The sequence below is a fragment of the Gavialis gangeticus genome, unplaced genomic scaffold (assembly GCF_001723915.1).
Source record: "Gavialis gangeticus isolate Ggan-Ray unplaced genomic scaffold, GavGan_comp1, whole genome shotgun sequence".
Classification (NCBI taxonomy): domain Eukaryota; kingdom Metazoa; phylum Chordata; order Crocodylia; family Gavialidae; genus Gavialis; species Gavialis gangeticus.
Genome location: NW_017729034.1, coordinates 15,046,601 through 15,053,088, shown reverse-complemented (window position 1 = coordinate 15,053,088; position 6,488 = coordinate 15,046,601). Strand labels below are relative to the sequence as shown.

Below are 6,488 nucleotides of genomic sequence, written 5' to 3'. Positions count from 1 at the left end.
TGACTCCAAGATGAACATGGGCTGACAATGCAAGGCCACGGTTGGCAGGGCTAACCTGACCTTGTCGTGCATCCACAGATGCATCTCAAGCAGGGTCAAGGAGGTGATTCTCCCCCTCTATGTGACACTGGTCAGGCCACAGCTGGAGTACTGTGTCCAGTTCTGTGCGCCCCACTTCAGGAGAGATGTGGACAACATTGAGAGGGTCCAGAGGAGGGCCACCTGCATGATCCGGGGACAACAGGGCAGACCCTACAATGACAGAGACTGCGGGACCTGAACCTGTTCAGCCTTCACAAGAGAAGGGTGAGGGGGGACCTGGTGACAGTCTATAAACTCACTATGAGGGACCAGAAGGGTTTGGGAGAGACCTTTTTCCCCCTAGGACCTCCTGGCATAACAAGGAAAAAGGCCACAAGTTGTTAGAGATTAGATTTAGATTAGACATCCGTAAGAACTACTTCATAGTTAGGGCAGCTAGGATCTGGAACCAACTTTCAAGGAAAGTGCTGGCTCCTACCCCGGGGTCTTTAAGAAGAGGCTGGATGCCTACCTGGCTGGAGTCATTTGAGCCCAGTTTTTCTCCTGCCCAGGCAGGGGGTCGGACTTGAAGATCTACAAGGTCCCTTCCGACCCTACTTCTATGAGTCTATGACCAGCCGGGGCATTTCAAGACAGGTTCTGAGTCTATAGCCCCACTCTCTCTCTGGAGTCCAGCTTCTGGACCCTACAAGGGGGTAACCAACCCAGTTGTGGGAGCTGGGATTATTAAGGTGCCCCAACCTGCCTGTCACGGGGGGGGTAACTGGTCTGGCATTTCCTGGGGGCTCTCACACTACTGAGAGCCCCACCAGGCCACCCACTCCTGGTAGGATGCAATTTCAGGTCATGCCCAGGACCAGGAGCCTCCTAGCTATTCCCTATATCTCCTCTCTTACCTCCAGGATGATGCAAGCTGCCTGGCTTGCCAGCAGGGAACCGATCTATTTATTTAGGCAGCCAGGGATCTAAAAATGGCTGCCACAATCAAGCACCTGCTGGCTGTTTGGCTCTGATCTTAAAGTGGCAGGCACAAACAGTCCCCTGCCACAGGCCCCAACCCAGAGCCCCTGAAATCAGTGGGGAACTTTTTCATGCACTGAATGACCTTTGGCATGCAAGAAGAAAAGGTTTCATTAAGAACTGGAGTGAGGAGGTTACGTGAGACTATTGGTCAGGAAATGATTGGACTTAACTTGAGTTCTGGTTGGTTATTGTGTTCCTGGCAGTGACTTAACAGTTTCAAAATATCTGCAGGCAAGCAGGCTTTGATGTCAGATGCATTGGGCATGTGGACAAAGGCACCACTTTTCAAATTAACAACTTGAGGACTTCCTGTGCGGTTTCTTTCGGAACATTTCTGAACAAATAATCTTCCATCTCCTGGCTAGTGTTTGTCTAGGTTTAACAAAATAGTCAAGTGTTGAACTCACACTGCCCACTCTCTCTCTCTCTGCTCAAGAGGCAAAGCTGGTGCAGGATTTAAAGTTCCTATGCAGGATTTCAGCCCTTGTCCTTGGATCTACAGCCACAAACTAAGGTAATGCTTCTATAGGGGCTTTGCTTGTTACAAAAGGTAATTTGCTATATACTCTAACCTCATGATTAGGAGATGAGCAGCAATGGCTATAAATGGATGTGGCCATAATAGAAGAGTCATCTTTTGTATGCATGTGTATGCGTCTACAGACCAGAGCTTAGTTCAGTGAGCTTTTCACAACCAAGAGCCTTCTTTGAGTTCATTTGAACCCTATAAAAGTAAAAAAATAGTTCAAATTTTCCTTTCCAGTACGCAGTACTTTGTATTAGTTGCCCCTGCATTTTATTTTCAATTATGTTGTAGGTTTGCCTAGCTTGTTAGGTTTCTTTGGTGTCCTCTCTAGTCTTGATTAATTTGAATTACTTTGTGACATCTCTGTGGATTTTACCACTTCACTCTGTAGTCCCCTTTCCAGATCAATGGGGAATATATTTAATAAGATGGGATCTAGTACAAAACTTTAAGGCATCCAGTTCTAGGGTTGGGTATTTGACAGGTCAAAAATTCTCTGTTAATTGATCAAATAGTTGTCAAACACTGTCAATAATGGTCAAATATTTTAAGCAATTAGAACAGCAGAGAGAAGCTTTACTATTTGGTAGGTTAGATATATATACTTATGACAAAAAAAAGTTAGTTAACTTATTGTGAAACAAGGACATTATAGTCTAAAACATAGTAGTGTGTGTTGATAACTGTCAGTGTTAGATCAATGTAAATGTAAATTATACTCAAGACTGAACAGTTCTTTTTGCTGGCTTTTATCTGGAAAGCGCGAACAATTACAAAAAACTAACTTAACTAGAAAAAACCCATGAAGAGCAACTATAAAAGGCCAAAGTCAGATTTTAAAATGCAGTTAGGCTAATTAGGCAGCAGGCCCAGTCTAAGCATTTTGCAGTTTGCATTTGGCAGTCACAGCAGATTGCCACTAAGAGAGGCTTTTCTCTGCTGCTTTTCTATAAAGCCATCTAGTCTGGTCCCTGCTCAAGGTAGGATAATTTCTATATAATCTATGCTACAGGAATGTTTGTCTGACTACTCTGTTTATGGCATCTGACCAAATAGGCTGTAGCCTACCAAAGTTTATGACTTTCTGAATGAGTTTCAAAAGTTTTTTCTTTCAAAAAAAAGGGAGGAAGGAGGACCCAGGAAACTATAGGTCTGTTAGTCTTACCTCAGTCCTGGGGAAGCTCTTTGAGAAAATTATCCAGGAGCACATGTGCAAGGGACCACCAGGGGAGATTATGCTTAGGGGCAACCAACATGGGTTCATTAGAGGCAGGTCCTGTCAGACCAACCTGGTTGCCCTCCATGACCAGGTCACAAAATCCTTGGACCCAGGTGTCGCAGTGGACGTAGTCTTTTTGGACTTTAGGAAGGCCTTCAACACCATCTCTCACCCCATTCTCATTAAAAAAAATTAGGCAACTGTGGCGTTGATGCCTACACAGTCAGATGGGTCGCAAATTGTCTGGTGGGCCGCACTGAGAGTGGTGGTGGATGGGTAATTTTTGACCTGGAGGGATGTGGGCAGTGGGGTTCCCCAGGGTTCTGTCCTCAGGCCCGCACTGTTCAACATCTTCATCAGCAACTTGGAAAGGGGGTGAAAAGCACCTTGTTCAAATTTGCAGATGACACTAAGATGTGGGGAGAAGTGGGCACACTACAAGGGAGGGACAGACTACAACTAGATCTGGACAGGTTACAGAGGTGGGCAGATGACAATAGGGTGGGTTTCAATACTGACGTGTGCAAGGTACTGCACCTGGCGAGGAAGAACCAGCAGCATACCTACAGGTTGGGGAACTCCCCTGTCGTCAGTGCAGAGGCAGAAAAGGATCTTTGAGTTATTATTGATTCTAAGATGAACATGGGCCACCAAAGTGAGGATGCGGTCAGTAAGGGTAACTGCACCTTGTTATGCATCCACAGATGCATCATGAACATGTCCAAGGAGGTGATCCTCCCCCTCTGTGATATTGGTCAGGCCGCAGTTGGAGTACTGTGCCCAGTTTTGGGGGCTGCACTTCAGGAGGGATGTGGACAGCATCGAGGGCCACTCACATGATCAAGGGGCAGCAGGGCAGGCCCTATGAGGAGAGGTATTCTTTCCTGCCCATGGCAGGGGGTCAGATTTGATGATCTGCTCAGGTCCCGTCTGACCCTACAAACTATGAAACTATGAGTTAGTCTTTAGATGTTATCCTGCTCTGCCTTTTGTCTTATTTCTTAAAAACATACAACTACTATGCATATTGCCAAAAACCACCAAGAACACCTTAAAATCTGCCATAGGTAAAACATGGGGACAAGGCTGGTGGCTCAGCAGGATCACCGATTCTTTCACAGACTCCCTACTTCCGGTAAATTTAAAGAAACTCTTATAGTAATTCTTACACTTAAGTATTCAATCTTATAATTTCAGGTATACATTTAGTTTTTAAATTCAGGTTATTTTTACAGCTGTATTCTTTGCTTTCCTGGTACTCCAGTGTTGCATGTCAGCTCCACGGATATCCTTTTGTTCCTTTCTTTTACTGGTGACAATGTGCCACTTTAGTGATTGTTAATTTATTTAGTGGGAATTAATGTTCCTCTGCACTCCTGAAATTATTCCCTTTCTCTTTCTTTATCTATATTTCTTTAACTCTTTAGTTATGCTACAGTGATAGAAGCCTTCTAAATGTCATATATACATCAGAGAGGATTTGGTATTTGGGTTGAAATTTGGGGGACTTCAGTATTCAGTTTTCTACTGAATATATTTTTGAAGGGGTACAAGTGTGTTCCATTATTTTTCTTTTGACCCAAAGAAAAATCAACCACAATGGGAAAATGTTTCGATGGAAATTAACATAGGACCCCTAGAGGACAGGCTAGAGCAACTGGTGACAGATAAAACGGCCAAGGCTGAACTCTTCAATGAGTTTTTTGCCTCTGTATTCCTGAACACAGATCAAGACACATCTCCCTATTTCATTATAGATAGGCAGAGGAGGAACAGCAGCCCACCAATGGTCAGCACCAACCTAGTAAAGGGACACTTGGAGGGGCTGAATGTGCTTAAGTCAGCAGGCCCAAATGATCTTCACAGAAGGGTGCTGAAGAAATTGGCCAGTGTTATAGCAGAGCCACTGGCATGGCTAGTTGAGCACACATGGTGCTTAGGTCAGGTCTCAGAGGACTAGAAAAGGGCTGATGTGGTCCCTATTTTCAAGAAGGGGAGGAAGAAGGATCCGGATAATTATAGACCAGTTAATCTCACCTCTATCCTTGGGAAAACTTTTGAAAAAATTATCAAGGATCACATTTGTGGGAGCCCAGCAGGAAAAATAATGCTGAAGGGCAACCAGCACAGGTTCATAGCAGGTAGATCCTGCCTGACTAACCTTGTTTCTTTTTATGACCAGGTCACAAAATGCTTAGATGGAGGTGCTGAGGTAGATGTTATCTCTTGGAGTTTAAGAAGGCCCTTGATACAGTATCTCATCTCATTCTCATGATAAAACTGAGCAGCTGTGACATAGATGATTACATGGTCAGGTGGGTGGCAAATTGGCTTAGGGGGTTGCACTTAGAGAGTGGTGGTGGATGGGTCGGTATTGACCTGGAAAGATGTGGGCAGTGGGATCCCCCAAGGCTCAGTCCTTGGACATGTGCTATTTAATGTCTTCATTGGTGACTTGGATGAGGGCATGGAAAGCACTTTGTCCAAATTCGTGGATGACATGAAATTATGGGATAAAGTAAACACACTAGTGGGAAGGGATCAAATGCAGGCGGACCTGGACAGGTTGGAAAAGTGGGCAGAAAAGAATAGGATGCAGTTCAGAGACAAGTGCAAGGTGCTGCATTGAGGGAGAAGGAATCACCAGGACATCTATAGGCTAGGGGATGACCTTCTCAGCAGCACAGTAGCATGAAGGGATCTCGGAGTCACAGTTAACTCTAAGATGAACATGAGCCATCAATGTGATGAAGTAATCAGTGAAGCTAACCGCACTCTATCATGCATTAGCAGGTGCATCACAAACAGGTCCAGGGAGGTGATGGTTCCCTTCGATGTGGCATCAGTGAGGCTGCAGTTGGAGTACTGCGTCCATTTGTGGGCACTGCACTTCAGGATGGATGTGGATAACCTTGAGAGGGTTCAGAGGAGGGACACTCATATGATTATGGGCCTGCAGGGAAGGCCTTATGAGGAGAGACTGAGGGACCTGGATCTCTTCAGCCTCTGCAAGAGAAGGCTGAGAGAGGATCTTGTGGCTATTTTACAAATTCATTGGGGGGTGGGGGGCAGCAAGAATTAGGAGATGCTCTGCTTACCAGGGCACCCCTTGGAGTAACTAGGAACAATGGCCACAAACTGACAGAGAGTAGATTTAGGTTAGACATCAGGAAGAACTTCTTTATGGTTAGGGTTGCCAAGATCTGGAATGGGCTTCCAAGGGAGGTGGTGCTGTCCCCTACCTTGGGGGTCTTTAAGAGGAGACTAGACAAGCACCTGGCTGGGGTCATATGACCCCAGCCCTCTTTCATAATTTCACAGTTGTTAGGGTTGGAAGGGACCTATTAGATCATTGAGTCCAACCCCCCCTGCCCTGGGCAGGAAAGAGTGCTGGGGTCAGATGACCACAGCCAGGTGTTTGTCCAATCTCCTTTCAAATACCTCCAAGGAAGGGGACAGCACCAGTTCCCTTGGAAGCATATTCCATATTTTAGCAACCCTCGCTATAAAGAATTTTTTCGTGATGTCTAATCTAAATTTGCTCTCTTCCAGTTTGTGGCCATTGTTTCTAGTTATGTCGACAGGCGCTCAGGTAAACAGTGTATCCCCTATTTCTTGTTGCCCCTCCCCCCCCCCCCCCCCCGGGGTTTGGTGGGAGCGGCACACCCACCCCACCCC

General features: G+C 45.7%; 1 protein-coding gene across 2 annotated transcripts in view; it reads left to right on the top strand.

The window, feature by feature from the left end:
* The first annotated feature begins 1,394 nt into the window (after window positions 1–1,394).
* LOC109304857 (natural killer cells antigen CD94-like) overlaps window positions 1,395–6,488 on the top strand; it is a 35,044-nt gene continuing 29,950 nt past the window's right edge. Inside the window, exon 1 of one of the 2 annotated variants that reach the window (XM_019527688.1) lies at window positions 1,395–1,579. The gene's annotated coding sequence lies outside the window, so the exon portion shown is untranslated. The remainder of the gene's footprint in view (window positions 1,580–6,488) is intronic. The other variant, XM_019527689.1, reaches the window with a different exon arrangement.